Below are 20735 nucleotides of genomic sequence, written 5' to 3'. Positions count from 1 at the left end.
GGGTAGACAACTAAAATATATTCTGAAGAACTATGTAAATAAAGCTTTGCAGCATAAAATGACACTAAAAATGTCAAAGCTGTAAAATTATTTTCTTCAAGCAAATGTATTGGTGTGGCAACAAAATTCATAATAGAAATTGAGCTAAGGAAAAACATGAGAGTAGACCTTAGTAAATGAACTTCCAAGAAAAAAAATTCCAAAGAGTTTGAATTCTATAATTGGTTAACTCCTTGCTTTTTGGGCACTGATAGAGTCCAGAGTTTTAAGGCTGCACTTGGTTCTTTTAATTCTTTTAATAATCACTCCATAGTATATATTATAGTTCACTCTTGGTGGTGTACATTCTGTGGGTTCGGGCAAATATATAATGATGCATATCCATCACTATACTATCATAGAAAATACTTTCAGTCCTATAAATTTTTTGTACTCCACCTATTCATCCCTCTCCTAACCCCCAACCCCTGGCTACCACTGATTTTTTTTACTGTCTCCATAACTTTTCTTTTTCCAGAATGCCATATAGTTGGAATTATACAGTATGTAGCTTTCTTAGACTGGCTTCTTTCACTTAGATATAAGCATAGCTTGATGGCTTATTTCTTTTTAGTGCCTTTTAATACCCCACTGTGTGGATGTGCCACAGTTTATCCATTCATCTACTGAAGGTCATCTTGATTGCTTCTAAATTTTGTTTATGAGTAAAATTGCTATAAGTATCTGTGTGCAGGTTTTTATGTGGCATAAGTTTTTAGCTCCTTTGGGTAAATACTAAAGAGCATGGTTGATGGACTATATAGGAAAAGTCTTTGTAGTTTTGGAAGAAACTACCAACTTGTCTTCCAAAGTGCCAGTATTTGGTGGTGTCAGTGTTCGAGATTTTGGCCATTCTAGTAGGTATGTACTTGTATCTCATTGTTCTTTTAATTTGCATTTATGTGGCCATATGTGGAACATCTTTTCATATGTTTACTTGCTGTCTGATAATCTTCTTTGGTTTGAGAGGTCTGTTAAGGTCTTTGGCTCATTTTTAAATTGGGTTGTTTTCTTAAGGTTAAATTTTAGGTTTTACTTTGTATATTTTAGATAGCAGTTCATTTATCAGATGTGTCTTTTTTCAAATACTTTCTCCCAGTCATCTGTGGCTTATCTTCTCATTTTCCTGACATCGTCTTTGACAGAGCAGAATTTTTTAATCTTAATGTAGTTTTGCTTATAAATTATTTCCTTCATAAATTGTGCCCTTGTTAAATCTGTAAAGGCATCACCACACCCAAGGTCATCTAAGTTTTCTCCTATGTTATCTTCTTGGGAGTCTTACATTTTTGCAGTTTACATGTAAAATGTGATCATTTTGAATTAATTTTTGCAAAGAATGCTAAGTCTGTGTCTAATTTCATTGTTTTGCATGTGGATGTCCAGTTATTCTAGCACCATTTGGCCATTTATTGAAAAGTCTGTCTCTGCTCCATTGTGTTGCCTTTGGTCCTTTAGTAAAGATTAGTCAGTCATATGTATATATATATATATATATATATAGAGAGAGAGAGAGAGAGAGAGAGAGAGAGTGGGGGGAGAGAGAGAGAGAGATTGAGGTCTGTTTCTGGGCGCTCTGTTCTGTTCCATTGGTGTATTTGTCTATTTCTTCACCAATACCACTGTCTTGATTATACTGTCGCTTTATATTAAGTCTTAAAGTCCAGGAATGTCAGTCCTCCAACTCTGTTCTCCTTGAGTATTGTGTTGGCTATTCTGGGTTTTTTGCCTTTAAATATAAACTTTAGAATCCATTTCTTATATCCATTTGAAAATTTGCTGGGATTTGGCATTGAATCTTTAGATAAAGTTCAGAAGATCTTGACAATGTTGAGTTTTCCTATCCATGAACATGGAATATTTATCCATTTATTTAGTTCTTCCTTGATTTCATTCATTAAAGTTTTGTAGTTTTCCGCATAAAGACCTTATACATATATTGTTAAATTTAAACCCAAGTTTTCATTTTTTAGGGTAATGGAAATGATGTTGCATTTTTTATTTCAAATTCCACTTTTTCATTGCTGGTATATAGGAAGATGATTGACTTTTGTGTGCTAATTTTGTATCCTGCAACTTTTATATAATAGCTTATTAGTTTCAGGGGTTTTTATCATTGTTGATTGTTTCGGATTTTCTACGTAGACGACTGGGCCATCTTTAAACAAGATGGTTTTATTTCTTCCTCCCCAATCTGTTTATCTTTTATTCTTCTTGTCTTTTTGCATTAGCTAGCAGTTGCAATATGATGTTGAAAAGAAGTGTTGAGGGGATTTCCTTGCCTTGTGTCTTATCTTAGTGGCAAAGCTTTAGGTTTCTCATGTTAGCTACATTTTTAAGTGTTTTTTTAAAAATATTCTTTATCAAATTGAGATAGTTCTCCTCTATTCCTAGTTTACTGAGAGCTTTTATCATGAATGGGTGTTGGATTTTGTCAAATGCTATTCTGCATCTATTAATGATGATCATGTGATTTTTCATATTTAGCTTGCTATGATTGATTACATTAATCAATCCTTGCACACTTGGTATAAATCCCAGTTGGTTGTGGTTTATAATTCTTTTTTATACATTGTTATCTTTGATTTGCTGCTATTATATTGAGGACTTTTGCATCTAGATAGGTGATCTGCCTTTTTCTTCTGGCTTCTTTCAAGATATTTTTATGTTCCATTAAAATATGGCTAGTTGTTGATTGTTTTGTCTTTAGTCCTGTTTGGCATGTGTTATGCTTTCCAAGTCTATGAAGTCACATATCTTCTTGATTCTAAAAAATTCTCGGACGTTATCTCCTCATATCTGTTTTTCCCTGATGGTTTCGTCTTCCTCAAATGTATGACTCTGTCATTAATTTTTTCAGTCATTTTACACAGTGCAATTTTATATTCTGTACTGCGATTATTTTTAGTTGAATTTTTTTTTCTCTCTGCTAATTCTGCTCATGGTTTCTTGGAGGGTCCAAGACCATCGCAAATTTGATGATTTGCTAGGAGAACTCAGACTTCAGCAGGTAATCAAAAACTCATTGCTATGATTTATTATAATGAAATCATAAAGGGATTCATCGTAAAGCAGTATCACAAAGGGAAGAGGTGTCTGGAGCAGAGTCTGCAGGAAATAAGTACACACTCCCAAAGGTCCTCTCCCAGTGGCTCACTCGGGATGCACTTAGCATGCTAAGCTGTGACAGTACTCATGAAATGTTATCTACCACAGAAGTTCATTAGAGACTTGGCACCCTGGGTTTTTACTGAGGGCTGGGCATGTATTCACCTTTTGCCTAACACACACCAAAATTATAGGCCCCAGGAAGAAAGCAGGTGTTTAGCATAAACCACATTGCACCTCACCATTTAAGTACAGGGAGCCACTCATTATTTAGGCAATTGCGGGAACCTTCCTAAAATCTAAGTTCCTAGGCTCCAACTAAGGGCCAACCTTGCAAGCAGGCCTTTTCAAGGATAACAGTCTCAGGCTTGTTAACTCTTTTCTGTACACTTACCGTCCTGTGAATTTGTCGGGGGTTTTTTTTTATGAACCCCCATTTGCTTGATTCCAATTGTTCGAAAACCCAGAAGACACCAGTGTTTGTTATTAACTTAAACCAGTATCAGTCAAGGTTGGTTAGGTTTTGCCACAGTAACAAGCAACCCTAAAAGATACTAATAGCTTTAAGCAATAACATTCTCTTTCTTACTAATGTCCATAGGGGAGGGAGGAGGACCACCCTGGGTTGCCCTCACTCTTGGGCCCCGGCTGTCTGTCACCCCCATCTGGCTGCAGGGCAGGCAGAAAGAGAAAGTGGTAAAATTACATGATGTCTCTCAAAATTACCACTTGAAAGTGACACCTCTTACTTTTCACAATTTAATAACTAAAGAAGTTACCTGGTTTAATGTAATAACCATGTGCCTAGAAAGAGAAGAACTAAAAATATATGATGAACAACTAATTAAAATTTATAGGAAGATACAGCAATACTCTTTTTTTACTTTGATTCAATCAGGGTTCCCTCCCTGTAGTTCAGAGCCTCCTAGGAATACTAGGTATATAGTGACAGAATAAAAGTATTCTATTTTTTCTTGCCATGCCTTTTCTGAGGGTTTTTATTTGATAATACTTTCCCAAAATAGTCACAACTGCGGGATGCTCTCTGTGCCTCTCCCACTGCCCTTCTCCCCTTTTCCTCTCTGCTCTACTTCTCCACCTCTGCCTCCAGAGAGAATGTTATGTTGAAGAGGGAAATGCACTAGTAATCACATTAATTAGTTGCTGAATAATTAATGTAATAAATAACATTTATTGTGTTAAGTTTATGGAGTCATATATATTTATATATGGAATTAAAATTTGCATGCTATGTAAATCTGCAAAGAAGTAAAAAGCTAACCTTTTCAAACAATATGGCTTCTCTCTCACTTACCAACTTTACATCTCCCTGTATGGCCCCGGAAGATGACTGGTTAGCCAGAGATGGGTAAGATTCCTCAAGGGAGGAACAACCTAAGACAGGCACAGTTGCAGGGGGGCCATCAGGTAAGAAATTGGGGATCAACAGAGGTGAGGCTTAGAACCTCACTCCCCCTGTTTTGAGAGAAATCTGCATCCGTGGATGTTTTGTTGCCCTTGTCTAGCTTGGATTAACACATAGTCTACAGGCACACAACTGATCATCTACATTTGCTCTCTTAGAACACTAACCTATGTTTCCTACCTTTATCTTGCATCTACCTACCACCTCAGCATTTTATTAAAAATAATAATAATAATAAAGGGAGAAATGTGGGATCCACATATAACTCAAGTATAAAAATCAAATATTCATATTTGACCTGATTGTTTATAGTTCATAATGCATGATCAAAACCGAAAGTTTCTGTGATGACTGCCCTTGTACTGTTCACCATGTAAGAACGTGTTCGTTATGCTTCAGAAGATTGGAGACTGACGAGAATTAGGCTTGGGGTGGATTAATGATTGTGCATTGAGCATTGACTCCCCTATACAGAATTTTATTGTTGTTAACAACCATTTGATCAATAAATATGAGAGATGCGCTCTCAAAAAAAAAAAAAAATTTACATGCTATGTTATATTATCAATATATTAAATTAGCACATTTGAGAGAATAAGATGAGAAAGGTCCCTGTAGCACAGGTAAGGAAGAGGTGACTGTGGATGCTTGTTTACATTCTTACCACTGCAGGGTGAAGGGAGGCAAGAACACAGTCGGCGTTCGGTCAGGTGGAGCAGAGGAGCCGGCTCCAGCTCTGTTGCAGAGTCTCCACTTAGTTTAAGGATATTACTTTTTTTTTTTGAAGCATATGCAGGTGAAGAAAATGATAATTAGTCATGGAGCAGTGGTGGACTAGCTCTCTCTACCCTGGAGAAAACATAACTAATAAACCGCAAATAAAGATCACAATATCATCAGATATTTTAAAAATTATCAGCAATTTTATATTAAATTTAGAAATTGAGATTTGGTTTTACTGCTAAGCCATCATTGATGTGTGGTGGCCAACCCAATGCCTTTGTAAGTAGATTTAATTATATTTTAGGGAAGTAACTAAGGCTATCTAACCAGAAAGTCCCGTTGGCTCTGCCTCCGCGATACACGTGAATCTGAGCAGTCCTCGCTGCCTGCGCTGCCTGGGCACTGCAGGAACTTGCTAACTGTTCTTCTCCTGCACTTGGTCACTGTACTCTGCTTTTTACAGAACATCCAAAGCAATTTGTCCCAACATGAGCTGAGCACTCTGCTCCTCTGCTCAGGACCCTCCAGCTGAACCCCATCTGATTCAGAGTAAACACCGCAGTCCGTGAAGGGCAGTCTCTCCTGCTGCATCCTGAGTCTGCCAGGCGCAGTCCTGCCTATGGCCCGTGGGCTGGCTGCTCTCCACTATATAGAAGGTTTTTTCCCCAGTAGACATATGGTTTCCTAAATAGCGTATTTAAAAATCACTGTCCCCCCTTCTCCCTGTATTCCATAATCCATTTCCTTACTTTATTACTTTTTATAGTATTTATTCTTCTAATACTCTCTTTTAATTGGTTTAGTTTTTTACTGTTCATCTATGATTGTAATGCCAGTTCCCAGAATACAGAGCTTTTTACTCGTTCACTTTTCTATTCCCAGGCCTAATGCCATGTCTGGTCCTTAGATGACACTTAATAAGTAAGAAAAATCAATAGTTTTTCTTCCTGAAAAGAAAGAATTATGAAGTATTTCTTATTGAGAAACAGTGTTTAGCTATATTAGCAAATTGTGTTTAGCCTAGCAAACTGATAAAATCCCCAGAGTGCTGGACAAAATGAGGTGTCCTTTATGGCTGCCACCCATTCTAAGTGGCCTAGTTTGCAACACTGGGATTTTAGGAATGAAGGATATTCACAGAGGCAGTCTATTTTTCCAGACATGCCCTTGACTGACAGGAAGGGTTACCTACAGAATTAGGGATTTGCCTTTCCACAGAGGCATTTCATGTTACATGGTCCTATGTGAAGTATTCTTATCTTTAAATAAATGAAGTAAACCAAAGTCCTACAAGTGCTTATTTCTGTATTTCTCCTCTTCCCATGATATGAAGGGAAATAATTGTTGGAAGGGAGGGGGCTGTACCCCAGCCTGGCATTGACTGTTTAGTTCCTGCTGACACCATAGCAGAGCAATTGCATGGAAGTGTTGACAAGACACCAGTGGCGAGCAGGAGTGCCTCTATGGGCCCACAGCATGGGGAGGTGAAGGTGGCTTGCCCAGATGCTGTCCTCTTTTCACACTGTTGTGCTCTGGGGGGTTGCTTTCTCCTCTTTGGTGGGGACCCCTCAGTGACTGTCACAATCAGACATTCCCCTCACCCTAGGCTGACTGCCCATCCGCTCCACACTCAGGCTGGCCCACGTTCTCCAGAGGGCTGCGAAGGCCCAAGGTCGAGAGCTGCTGAGGATGCTGCCCGTCCCACAAGCTTGGAAGCTGGTAGCCTTGTGACTCAAGGTTCACAGCCCCCAGGTGGGTGTGGATTGTCAGTGACAACAGCTGTGGTTCTGGTCCTAAGCAAGCATTTCTGGTTTGGGTGTGTGTCTGCATGAATGACTGGTTTGAAACAATGCTGCTACAGGACTCTGCCCGGGAAGGGCTTTGCTAACTGAGTCAGGTCGGCTTGGAAGACACCTGTCTCTGGTGAACCGACATACCCAGTGGGGGCTCTGCAGCACTTTCTTCGCACTCCTGCAAATCTGTGTGTTTGTTTTGGCCTCCCCAGCTGGTCTTTACTGCTTCGTTTTATCTGACGGGGCGATGTGGAACAAGATGAGGGTCTAACTCCAGCAACTCATGACAAAGACGGAGTTTTCCGTCTTCTTCCTGCGATCAAGGTGGCTCTACATGAAACATCTCCATCCTTTTCTTGCCATTTCAGCCCACAGATTTGAACTCTGAATAATTTTGTCTCCCCTTTTTCCTCCTTTTCCAGTCCTATTCCAACCACTTACCAATTTCTCTCATGATTCCTTCATATTCTTTCATGTGCATTCTTAAAACTACCTCCTAGTTCTGGCGCTCATTCCTCGTGTTCTCCAGTCTGTCACGCACAGCAGAGGTTCCCAAAGTGTGCTTCGAACTACAACCACATCAGTATCATTTGGGGACTTGTCAGGAATGTAACTGCTCAGACTTCATCCTGGACCTCCTAAATCAGAAACGGGTGGGGCCTGATGATCTGCAGTTTAACCAGCCCTCCAGGTGAGAGCCTCAGCTGCTGCTGACTGTCAGAACGGGTCACGCCAGAAACATTGCTCATCAATTGCCTCTTCAGCTCAGACCTCTTGAATGGCTTATTCCCTTCAGGATTAAGCTTGAATTTGTCAAATCCTATTCTTCAGCATTTTCTTTGTTCCAGTTGGACTCCCTGTTCGCTGACATTTCTGCCCTTCCCGTTCTCTCTGGACTTACTCATTTCCTTTTGTGTCTGTAGCAGCACAATGCAGGTTTTCTGAGCCCAGCCCAGAGCTTTCCCCTCAGAATTTATTCGGTCTTACGCATTTTTATGGCCTAATACACTCATTTAGCACTTATTTATCCTGCCGTGTATAGACAGCCATCCTTTTATGTATATGGATCTAGTTTCCCTAAGTAACTAGCCTATAAGGTTAAGGTTTCAAATATTAAACATCTTAGCATCATACTCACAATGGCTGATTCTTTACTTACAGTTTACAACAGTCTTTCCAAACTGGCCTGATAATAAAAACACCTGGTAAACTTGTGAGAAGCAAGGATTCTCAAAGCCCCACCATAGACCCTCTGAATTGGATTCTCAGGGTCCCAAGGATCCATAATTTTAATAAGTACCCAAGTATTTCCCATCATCAAGCGTGTTTGGGAAACACTGCTGTAAACAGTAAGTGCTCAAACATATTTTTAAAGGTGACTGTTTTATTAAACATGAAGGAAAAAAACCTTTGTTAGATGCCCCTCATGAGCACTTGATAAGCACTTGCTGAATGCCTGGGTCCGTAAAGGGGGTTGGGGAGGAACAATCATGAAAGGCAAATGGGGTCAGGTACCAGGAGGTACCAGCAATGGGACCGGAGGTGGGGGAAGGGACAGGAAAACAGTGCAGGCGGACAGTGTGATGTAAATGGCACCCTGCTTCTCTTGGGAGGGGCATGCCACTCTGCTGCCAGTCGGAGAGTAGGAACCCAGGCAGTAATGTGGGGCATATGACTACAAATCAAGGAAGATGATGATAAAAGGAAAGTCCCTTTTATCATGATGTCTCACTTTGTGAGCTCAGTGATCTTGACGTTCATGAGGCGCCGGGAGCCAGAGAGCTGCTTCCTCCCTGAGTCACGCATCGCAGGAAGCAATCTCGTTTTTTGGAATGATGTCTTTCAGGCCAACCTGTGTCACTTTGCAGATCAAAAAACCAGTCCAGAAAAGTTAACAACTTGCACAACCATGCATAGTTATTTTCGGAACAGAAACTAGTATCCAGGTCTTCTGACTCAACCATCCTAGGCCTCTTTTTTTTTTTTAATCACTGCAACTTAAAAAAAATAATTGTATTAATTTTTAAGAATCTCTATCTTATGAATCTAGTTTATCTAGACAAGAATAATTAATGCCTAACTTGATCCCAAATTTTCAGAAATGAGACTTAATCCCCCTCAAAATGTAATAACTGAGATGAACTGAAATAATGATGTTAAAGCAGCTGTCATGTACCTGGCATACACTTGGCCTTCAATGCCTGTCTGTTCTAGGTTTTGAATTATAATTCAGATCCTTATCTGAAAGTTCATCCATTTCCATTGTTTGCATAATTAAGGGCATTGGCTTTGGAGATGCTCAGATCTGAATTTGCATCCTGGCTCTGTCATACATTGTATGATTTTGCTCACAATTGTTTAATCTCCCCAAAGCTTAGTCTTCCTACAAAATGGGAATAACGACACCTTTCATGATTGCTCTGAAGAACAAGTGTAATGATGCTTGAAAGTGCTTAGTACAATGCCGAACATTTAGTAAGTGCTCAATAAATAAGAGTCAATTTTATTATTGATTTGCAACAAGATTTAGTCCAATCTGTACCTTCTCAGAAAGGCAGCAATAGAAGAAGAGCGGTGTCTGAGCCTCTTACCTGAGTATGAATCTTGGACCTGCCTCCTGCTGGTTGTGTGATCTTGGAAATGTTATTTCCAATAATGCCTCATTATTACTCCCATTTTACAGATGAATATCCTGTACCTAACTCATGGAGTCACTGAGGGGAATGGATGAGTCAATACATGATAAGTGCTTAGTACAGTGCTGGGCACAGCATATGTGATAGACAGTAGCTGCCATCAATATATTTCTTCCTATACTTACTGGCCTTGAAATCTTTCTGATTTTGGAGAGATCTCTACCTAAAGGCTGAGCTTGGGAGGCTCTCCCTCCTGCCGGTTTCCGTGTCAGAGCCTGCGCCTGGTAGCTGGTGCCTCCCCATCTGTACTTTCGTCCCACATTTTTGCCTCTTAAGGTTGGAGGAGCCCTTTGCTGATACTCAGAAAATACCCAATTACACATGAGAGAAATGGTCAAAAAGGAATAAGAAGACTGCTGGCAATGCATTAGATATTTAAAGCAATTTTGAAAATGGAAAAAAAAAATTTAGGGGATATGAAAAAATGAGTTAATGATCTAGACAAACAGAAACGATGCTGAAAGCCCTTGAAATTAGCCCTTTTATCCCTGAAATGTGAAGGAAGTAATATAGTATCTTTCTGTTTGTCCCAAGATAAGTTATTTTATCCATTCCTTTCTTTCTGTATTTTCAACAAGTAGCCCTGAAAATTCTCCTTCTGATCTATTTACCTACTCACCCAATCCTGTCCCCATTAGTACATTCCGTGAAGCCCTTGCTACAGTCAACTGTCCAGAGCACTGCCCCCTCCCTGTCTTTTGTGTACCGTGGCCGCACTAAGCACCTGCTGACAGGCGTCCCCAGCTTCTGCCTGCCTGGGGAGCTCTGATTCTACAGGGGTGCCCACCCCTCCTCCAAGGGACTCAGAGAAGGGCGGCCCTGTGCCCAGCGCTAAAAGCGAATCCCAGTCAGCCTACGCCAACTTGGTGGTCTCATCATTCTGCCAGTGACTGATTTAGGCTCGGGCATTTGTCTTAATTCTGGCAAATGAAACATGAAGGGAAGTTTGCTGGGGAACTCTAGGAAATACATCCTTGTCCTTAAAAATAAATTCATGGGAAGAAGCAATACCTATACTGGATGTGATTATGTCTGCATTTACCATGAACTGCAGTAGCTTCCCTACAACCCTGAGGGAAAACTGGGAATAGGAGACCAGATCAAAGGTTGTAAAAAACATGTGTCCTGGGTGATGTTCTAGAACATGAGGTTAATGCTGAAGCTGCCTTACCTTGGGAATTCTTGTTATATTAGAAAATTAATTTCCTTAATATTTGAGCCATTTGAGTTGTTTGTTGTCTATTATATGTAGTTGGAACCTTCTTAAATAATATATAAAACCTTGTTTGGCTTACACAAAGACATTTCTCTAGGCCTCAGTACTGTAAGTTCTACTACCTCTGTGAAGCCTCCCCAGAAAGTCCCAGCCCAGAAAAATAACCCTCTCCTCTGACCTCCTGTATCTGCTCAGTTTGGCATCTCTTTCTCTATCTTTCCAATTTCCTGTAAATGCAAGACTCTGTGATAACTTTCTGGTATTCCACTTTCTAGGACATCACCTGGGAAACACAAATACTTTAGTGTATTATCAGTGGTACTTAGGATGGAAAGAGAACCATTTTGGCCTCCACAGTCTACACTTTGGTTTATACTCTTTTGCATGATTGGCAGTATGTTTTAATATAGAGTGTAGATTTGGGGGCTAACAAACAACTCGAAGCTCCATCACTTACTATAGATTCAGATGCAACTTGCTAACCTCTCTAAATTTCTGTTTTCTCTTATGTGAAGTACGGTTATAAATACCTTGCAACGTTATTTTGAGGATTAAATGGAGCAATGAATGTAAAATGCCCAGGACATAGTGGACCTTCAGTGACATCATATATAAGAGCTATTTATGTGTATCTATACACACAAATTTTCCTTAGTTTAATTTTGATTGCTGCAGAAGAAAACTCATGCAAAGAAGACAGTCAGCAGTGGGCAGGGGAAGAGGAGGAGAACCAGAAGTATTTAGGTATCATCTCACTAGTATTTTCATTGTACAAATGAGGAAACGGGTCCAGAAACGTTCCAAGACCCACATAAACTCTTACTGCCCTTGTGCATCTGAATGTACACAAATGAGCTTCTTGTCCCAGAACACGTGGTCCCAGATGTACGTGATAAGTCAGGTACATCTATTTCCCCACTTTGTCTTTTCTGCTTGCATTGAGTTTTGGATCAAGTGGCAAAAAGAGAGATGTTAATGTGAAATACTTTGAAGACCAGTTCAAATGAAATTGGGTAAGAGGGCAACTGCCAGAGTTATCTTCAAAAAATCACATCATCCTATCCAAGAGACACACACAACGTGAATATCAGGACTGAACTATTAACCAAAGGAAAGAGTAAGGGAGATGGGATCACCTCTCTCTAATTTTAACAAACTAGGCTAGATGTTATAACTTCAGCAATTTGATTAATCTTTTTTCTTCATCTATAAATGACGTTGCTTTCTAAATCACATTTTTTCCCATGGTATTTGTAAAACCACAATAAATAGGAGAGGAAGAGTAGAAACAAGGAAAACAAGAATGCAGAACACACTGGTCACCAGTAAGTTAACTTTAGGTAAATATCAGCATCCGCAGGACTCTTGACCTGCTGAAACTTACACTATTGCAATTTGCTCGTAAGAACACTCAGTCTTTTTTTGCAATCCAAGTTTAGGAGGATTTATAGAAGACACAATAATTAGCTTTTGGCTCACAGACCCCAAGAATGGACTAAGAGTTATCAAAGGGAAAGGGACTGGGGAGGATGGGTGGGAACGCAGGGATAAGGGGAAAAAAGGAGGCATTACAATTAGCACACATAATGTTGGAGGGGGCACGGGGAAGGCAGTATAACACAGAGACGACAAGTAGTGACTCTAGCATCTTATTACGCTGATGAACAATGACTGTAATGGGGTATGGTGTGGGGACTTGATGAATGGGGGAGTCTAGTACTCATAATGCTGCTCATATATTTATATATTAATGATACCAAAAAAATTTAGCTTTTGGTTGTATTAATTTGCCCATATATTTAGCACAGCAGGTGTCCCTAGGTGAGGATCCTGAATATGTTTCCAAATTCGGAAGCCATGACACAAACATTGTGTCCCAAAGCCAGTTGTTGCTAGAGTGGGAAAGGGAAGGAAAACCCAAGTGGGTCTTGGGTCTCCAGAGCACGTGCAGAGGAGTCTTGGCAGTTGATGCACCTGCTTGCAAGGGAAAGGGAATAGCTATAGCTGCTTCACGAGGGAGTCCTGATAAATGATGATGTGATGAGCTAAGTACAAGATGAAATGAGATTGTATTTATACTTAATTTGAGAAATCAGTTCTGGAAGTCTACCACTGATCTTGCCAGTTTTCATCTTCCTTACTTCCAACCACACATAGCCCAGGAATATGAGAAAGGCAATGAGTATTCATATAATTTAACCAGTTTTCCCCATATTCTTTCTTGTCTTAATTCTCCATACTCTGTTAGTTGACAAAAGAGCCCCCCTCCACCACACACACACAGGGCAAAGAGAGGCTGAAGGAAGAGGCAGACCACTTCAGATTGGTAGGTGGCAGGTTTAATCACCAAGGGAACTTGGAAGGCTTGTCCGGTGGCTGCCAGGTGAGTAGATTTCCTCACCCATGAGCCAGCATCGTGAAAGTTTATACAGAGACCTTTACTGGGTTCAGTCATTCATACCAACCATCCATATGGTGTCAGCAGCACATTGCTCTCTCAAGGCTGTGTCCTTGACAACAGCTCCACGGTGTGAGGAATGGCTGTGGGAGGGGACATTCCAGCACAGGGCACAGGGCAGGGGGCGGGGAGCCCCTGATTGCCTAGGACCAGTTCTCAGGGCAGCTAACTGGGGGTCTCCTTCTCTCAATCACCTCCTCCAACAGACCAACATCTTTACTGATGATTCTTCTATTATCTAACTTCTTCAAAATGTAATTTTTTCATTTTAAACTCAATCATTAAATTCTTTTATTTATTTCACTTTTTTCTTTCTTCCTTTCTTAGGTAGTAAAGATCTTCAACTACGTAATTACAATGAGAATTTCTCATTTATGACACATTTATGGGCAAGCAATTAGAGCAATCTGAGTGTCTGTCACAGGGGAAACAGAATACATATGGGGAATGCCACCAGCATTGACTAGATGTCTGTGGGCCACCATGCATAGAGATCAAAGACAGTGCTAAGAAATAAGAAACAATGAATTCTAGAGCACAATAGCATCCAAGTTAATTAAGGCACACTGGAAGGTACATACTTTCTAAGGAAATATATAAATTAAATGATATATGTCAAATATTAAAATGGACTCATTTGATGGAAAGGCATTGGTAGTGGAGAAAGGGAGAAAAGAAATAAATTGCTATAAAAATCAAGAGAAGATATTTGCATGTATTAGTGATGGTAATGTACTATATGGGAAAATAATGTTATGAGTATAAATTAACTCTGCACTTGAGGTTCCAAATAAATATAATTAAATAGCAAAAGAGGGGATTATCTATAGTGGGAGAGTTGAGAGATATTTTTGATTGGGCTCGTATGAATCAGATGCTCTTTCCATAAAAAGGCAGTCTTGATGTGTCCCAGGAATTGCTCTGTATAAAGGCAGACACACGGCAGCGCTTTGGGATGCTGACGTTTGATTTATTTGGTGAACTGACGGTGAATGTGGACATGATCATCACGCGCGCAGGGACAGCTGCTGAGATCCATGCGGTGCACATCACTGTAGGTGGGTAAATGCTTCGAGGGCAGTTTTTTAGCATTCTGTTATAAATAATGACACTGTAAATTTGTATAACATTTTATATTATTCAAAGCTCCTCTGTTTACAATTCCATATGATTCTCCTAGAGGAAGATAAGTAAGATGATATACATTTCACAGCTCTGTACTCTGAAACACAATGGAGCTGCTCAGTTACTCTCCCAAGGTCACACAAATTAATAGAGGGGCTGGACTGGAAGCTGTGTCTCCAAAGAAACTGGTGTGCTTCTTCCTCCTGTGAGGGTGTGTGGCTGATGGGGCCATACTCCTTTCTGCCTTGATTTCTAGGAAGCTTAGAGCCAGATTTGAAACTTCTGGGAGAATTATATCTGCTCTTATCTGCATATTTGTGATTTCTTCTCCTTGATCTTGACATTTTGTCCCTATTTTTTCCTGTTTATATTTCTTCACTCCTACTTTTATCTTACATTTACTTCATTTTATTGACTACATTAAATCATTTGTAAAAGAGGTAGGAGTATAAATAAATGCATACATGTAAATAGCTGGTTAACCACACAGCACTAAAATAAAGCATATTTTCCTGGAAAGATCAAATAGCTAGCTCTAAGGAGGCTGGCTGGCTACATTTAGAAAATCCTATGTTTGGATTATATACAAGTTGATGAGCATTCTGAAAACTATGGTCAATAAAAGGACAATACCTATAACATTGAATAAAAAGCATGATTCTAGATTTTGAAACTGAAAAAACAAACTGACCCCAGCTAAGTATTTCCTTTTGCTTCGTGGACAGAGCCATACAATGAAGTGAGTCACTCTGGAGTGGTCTTGTTTCTGAGCATCAGCTCAGGGTGCTGGGTTTGCGGCTTATTCATTATTCAGGTTGACCCACACACTGGATCAATCATCTGTCCTCATCCTACTTATCCCACTTCATTTCCTTCATTGCCCCCCAGTTCCCATGTGGCACCTCACTTTGCTCACTGCCTTCTTTGTGCGGCCTCACTGGATCCTCCGAGGGTCCCCCTTCACTGTGTCTCCCTGGAGGTCTGGGTTATGTCACCTCCCTTGAAAAACGTGCCTTGATTTGTGTTCCTCGGTAGCCCCACAACTCAAGCAGAGGCTCCTTCTCTGTTTCATATTATAATATCATAAAATATGTAATTTGATTGCATGGTATCAAGTATAGACTAATTATATAATATTATACAATCATAACAATTAGTGGCTTATTTATTTGCCTCTCCTGCTAGATTGTGAACTCCTTAAGTCAAGACCTCTCTCGTTGCCATCCAGGCCTTCCTGGGGCCTGGCACACAGCGCTGGGCACACAGGAGCAGTCCGTTCAGTCCAGGTCACAGGTGCAGCTGGCCGAGATGACGGCCAACGACTGGCCACATGCAGAGGCTGACAGGACGTTCTGCCAGATGACAGCCACGCCTTGCTCATGTGCCCTCTCCTTTGGCCTGATCGCTACTCCTTGGGCCCCAATCACAGTTGGTCCTTGCCTTTTTCTCTGGCAAAAAGATGTGAATGTCAACATCTTTACTGTGCTAACGCTTATATCATTTTTTAGAAAATTAAAAATATATTCCATGAAATATGTTTATATGTGTATACATATGTATACATATATGTACATATGTATTATAAAATATGGCTTCTGTGTTCAGCTTCTAAGTTTCCAAATTGAACTTAGGCTGGACTTTGTTTTCAATTAGCAATAATCAAGCCTCAGATAAACCTCATTGGCCATGATACTTCTGCTGCACAAAGGACTTTGAAGTTTCACTCTCATAATCTGAAATAAATTTGAACCATTCATAGAAAATCTAGAGCTAAAAACTTTTTTTTTATTGATAATATTATGCATTCAGGAATTCCTCCGTTATGCAAGCTTTTATCAAATCCAGGAGTGGGATAACTGCTAGGGATACAAAAATAATTAAGACAGTGCCTATCCTGAAAAAGCCAGTAGAGCCACAGCAGAGACTGAAGCCGGGGTGGGGAATAAGTACCAGATGGGAAAGACTGCAGTGTTTCGCAGTTCCCCCTTGTGATCGAGATCTTTCGCCAAAACCATCACTGATCAAGTCGTGTTTTCTGTATGTAGTTGTTTTGTCCCTAGGTGTCAGGAAAGACCCTCCCTGCGTGTCAAGTCCCACATCGGAGGGAAAGTGATTAGCACTGGGAAGCCATTTAAGACCGCATTTGAGTACAGGAAGGCTAGGAAGGAGAACTCAATGGCATTACTTATCTTCAGGCTACCTATCAAGGTCATAAAATAGAGGAGATCATCTTGAAGTGCTGAACTAGCATCACCCTATGGGGTATGTCATTTCTACAAAGGCCTGACGGCAGTAGGTACAAGACTTAAAAATAACTATGCAAAGCAGAAACAGAGGTAATAGGACAAATCCAGTTTGTATGATGATTGTAAGCCAGGAGCCCAAACCTGAAGGTCACTAGCTAAGTAGGTCAAATCCCAGGGATCACTGGGTAAGATTTGTTGTAAAGGGCTTTTACCTGATCTTGTATAATTCATCTTCTACCTCCCTAGGGCAATCACTCATGTGCACAGGTGGTATTAGTTGTTGCACACACACCTCTTTGTTCAGCAGGTAGGCAGTCAAGGATTATGAGTCAAATGATCATTGTTGCGCTGCTACTGATCTGGCTGTGGAATTGGCTGGCTTTCATAATGTTAGCAATTTCTAGAAATGTGTTTATTAGCACTTTAACAGGAGAGGAAGGTTCTTCCTATGGAGGCAAGCCATGTACACCTGGAAATTCCCACTTAAGGCAGCTATGGAGATTGTCATAGATGCTGACAGGGACAGTTAAATGTCCCAATAAGCACTGACCTCCATCTCACCAGCTTTCTAAACATTCATGTGTCGAAGGAAATGCATCCACTGCAGAAAAAACAAAAACTAGATGGAGTGCACATGACCCTTCCAAACCAGGGATCAGAGGACTTGGGATGACATTCGGTGAACTGCCGTTCCCTCCTAAAGGGGTCTTGTCTAAAAGCCTTGTAATAAGCAGTTAGTCTACTTCTGTGTCTCCTGGATGTAGGGGAACAGATCGTAAAAGAAACTGGTTACAGGTCATACCATTATCATGAGTAGACTGGAGTTTCTGGTGACAGCTGAAACAGTCAGGAATGTTTAGCCCTTTTGCAATAGATTGGAAACTGTGGGTAGAAGTGTTGTCTTTCCAAAAGAGAGAGGGAGAAAATAAAGTGAGAAGCGATAACAGTCCAAGATACACAGCCTGGTGCAGGCGAGGTGGGGGATGGGCAGACAAACATCGGATCAGCCTCTGGGAAACGCGCTCACTGGTCGAAACTTAATCCAGCGAACCGCGGAGCAGGGCTTTCAGGACGGCCTTGCCAGGTCGCGGGTCTGGGGAGCGGCACACTCAGCGTGGCCACTACAAGCAGTTTATATATATTTCCTTGGCATGCGAGTCCCCCGCCCCCACCGCCCGGTTCCTGCCCGGCTGAGTACCACAGGGTTCATATTCTTTCCCGGATGTTGCCTAAGCAACTTACATCTATATTAGGCTTTTTTTAAACGTTTTTCTTAATTTCATTGGCTGGTTTAAAACTTTTTCTGCATTTTTCTTTCCAAAGAGATGCACAGCCCTCACTTTCTTAATCTCCCTCCTCCTCCCAGCCGGAGAAACTGCCTGATACATGTTCTGACATGTAGGCTTCTTGTTAATAACCTTTTGTTTAAACATTATTTCCTCTGGAAATAAATCTCATTTAGTTTTATACCATTTCTAACAGTTCCCCCTCTTTTTATTTAAGAATTTTATTCCCAATAATTAACCTCAATTTACGCCCATTTTTTTTCAAACTTTTCTAACATGTTTTTGCTCTCTCCTTCGTAGTCTAATTATCTTCCAATAACATAAGATTGTTTTGGGTGTAAGCCACAGGTATTTGTTTATGGTTGCCTTTATAAGCCTCTGAGTCAGGCCTCTCACACGAGGGATGATAAAGCATCCAAACAGTGGTTAAAATTCCTGCGGCTGTAACAAGAGATTTAAAACAGAGGCAACCACACCTTTCCAATTTCCAAACCATCCTTCTAAACAGTCCATAAAAGGATCACTGATGCCAGAGTTCAGCGAATTCATTAGCTAAAGTGGTGAGTCCCTGTAGAGCTTTACTAATAACACCATCAGGGGCAGTATTATTTGGAATAAAAAGTACATTTTCCTCCCAACATAAGAGACTCCTGCTTTTTCTGTTAACATCATGTCCAAAGCTATCCTACTCTCTCCCGCCATCCTGCTGGTAGCATCTAATTGGCTAGCCGCTCTTCAACCTTTTTGTTGCTGGTAGACCATCAAAAGAGTGCCGATTTGAACTCAGCAGCTATTTGGTTTCTAGCTTTAAATTCTTTAGCCCTGCCCTCCAGGGACTCCCATTGAGTCAAGGTATATACATTTGAATCGAAGGATCTTTGTAATGCTCTGTGATTTCTATGAGAAATCCTTTCCCTCTGGGTGTGGAGAGAAATGCCAAGGTGAATGGAATAGCCAACTGGACTAAAGCACCAGTCTCAGTTCAGGTGGATGGCCGCAAGTTGCTCAGGTATCTCTTTCCACATCAGCACCAAACATTCGCTCAGGGAATATGTAAGCTCGAGAAGTTGCCCTTTTTAGAGGCATTCAGGACATGGGTACAAGTCAGCCAGTTCCCCACAGGAGTTGTGAAACCTTCCCCTTGCCTAGAGAGGCATGAGGTGTGATTCCTCGTCTCTATGGAAGAAGAAGGGATTGCCCTTGGGCCTGACTTCTTTAGTGCAGGAAAGAGTAAAGACAAGCTCTTGCAAGTCTCATTTCCTCAAGCATCCTTGTCCTGACAAAGGGCCAACATACAGTTCACCCCAATGGGGTCTGCATCCCAGCCGAGAGGGAATGGGACCACCTGCACCTGCGGCCATCCTGCAGCACGTGCATAACAATCACAATTGCTTCTGTTCAAAGCTAGTGCTGAAAATTTGACCCATTTACCCCCGCATTGGTGTCTCCATGACCTGTCGTGATTTCAAGAATCTTAGATCATTTACCTGTTAGAGTAACTAGTTAATACTGATCACCAGTTTGACAGTATAACCAGAAGTTCCTCCCCATTTTAGGGTTCCCTGTGATTTGCCTGTAAAATGCAGTTAGAAGGATAAAGATTAACATTTTAGGTCCTTTTTAGTTTTAGCCTCAAGGGTTGGTCAGCCACTTGGGACACCTTCCAATTCTCCATTTTTGCCCCCAGATCCCTCCATCATTTCCTTGATTTTGGTGGAACGAATCCATCCCTTTGCAGCCGTCCTCACTGTGGTTCCTGTGGTCAGGAGCACTTGGTAGGGGCCTTTCCCACTGGGCTGGACTGGGGCTCCGGGCTGAGAGCCAGGAGCGAAGAACTTGAGCAGGGGAGCCTGGGCGAGGAGCCCTTTCAGCCTGAGAGAAGAAAAGGTAGAAGACATAGCCAGTGCATATGCCCTTAGAAACTGATCTTTTGTTTCTATGGTGGGCACGTCTGATGCTCTTCCTAGGTATGGCAACCCACATAGTAATTCATAAGGGAAAAGTCCGAAATCCTTTTGGGGAGCAGTTCTAATCCTTAGGAGTGCTATAGGAAGACATTTAGTCCAAGGCAAGACCTTTACTCTCTTCAAGGGGAATTCGATATTGTCTCCTGCAAATTATTTCATGTAGTTGTTTCAAAGTTAATTATATCAGGGAAACTATAAACCTTTCCTATTTTCTTCCTTACTCTAGGGTCTATTTTCTTCCTCCTCTGAGAGGCAGGCCATTAAAACCTTTATTTGGCCTTTTTTATTCCTAGACCCAGGTGTATTAGATCTCTTCCCAAGAGATTAGTTCCTGTTTCTGGGATTTACAAGAATGATCCCTCTCTAATAGCATTTTCTAATCTGATTACAGTCCTTTGAACCCAGAAACTAAAAGATTTTTGGGTCCTGAGTCTCTACAAAAATGTGGTTGGGGTCTCTTCCTTCTCCTGTTGGACTTTGAATGCCTTAGTAACATTTTGAGATGTAGGGGCCAATTATCTGATTCCCTTTACAATTAGCCCTCAAAGATCCTGCATTGTAGTTCTATCCCTTGGGTCATTATTATCCGACCCAGGTCTACATTTGGGAACTTCTGTTGGCCGGACACCCTGGCCCTGGGGGGTGTTTTCGT

At 41.0% G+C, this 20735-nt stretch overlaps 1 non-coding gene across 1 annotated transcript; it reads right to left on the bottom strand.

The window, feature by feature from the left end:
• Positions 1 to 16153: 16153 nt before the first annotated feature.
• Positions 16154 to 16294, bottom strand: LOC118971513 (U4 spliceosomal RNA). Its single transcript, XR_012124804.1, has one exon. It is a non-coding gene; the product is annotated as a U4 spliceosomal RNA (small nuclear RNA).
• Between the last annotated feature and the right edge of the window lie 4441 nt (positions 16295 to 20735).

Source organism: Manis javanica, chromosome 13, assembly GCF_040802235.1.
Source record: "Manis javanica isolate MJ-LG chromosome 13, MJ_LKY, whole genome shotgun sequence".
In the NCBI taxonomy this organism is placed as follows: Eukaryota; Metazoa; Chordata; class Mammalia; order Pholidota; family Manidae; genus Manis; species Manis javanica.
The sequence above is the reverse complement of the archived record's forward strand: the minus strand, read 5'-3'. Positions and strand labels throughout refer to the sequence as shown.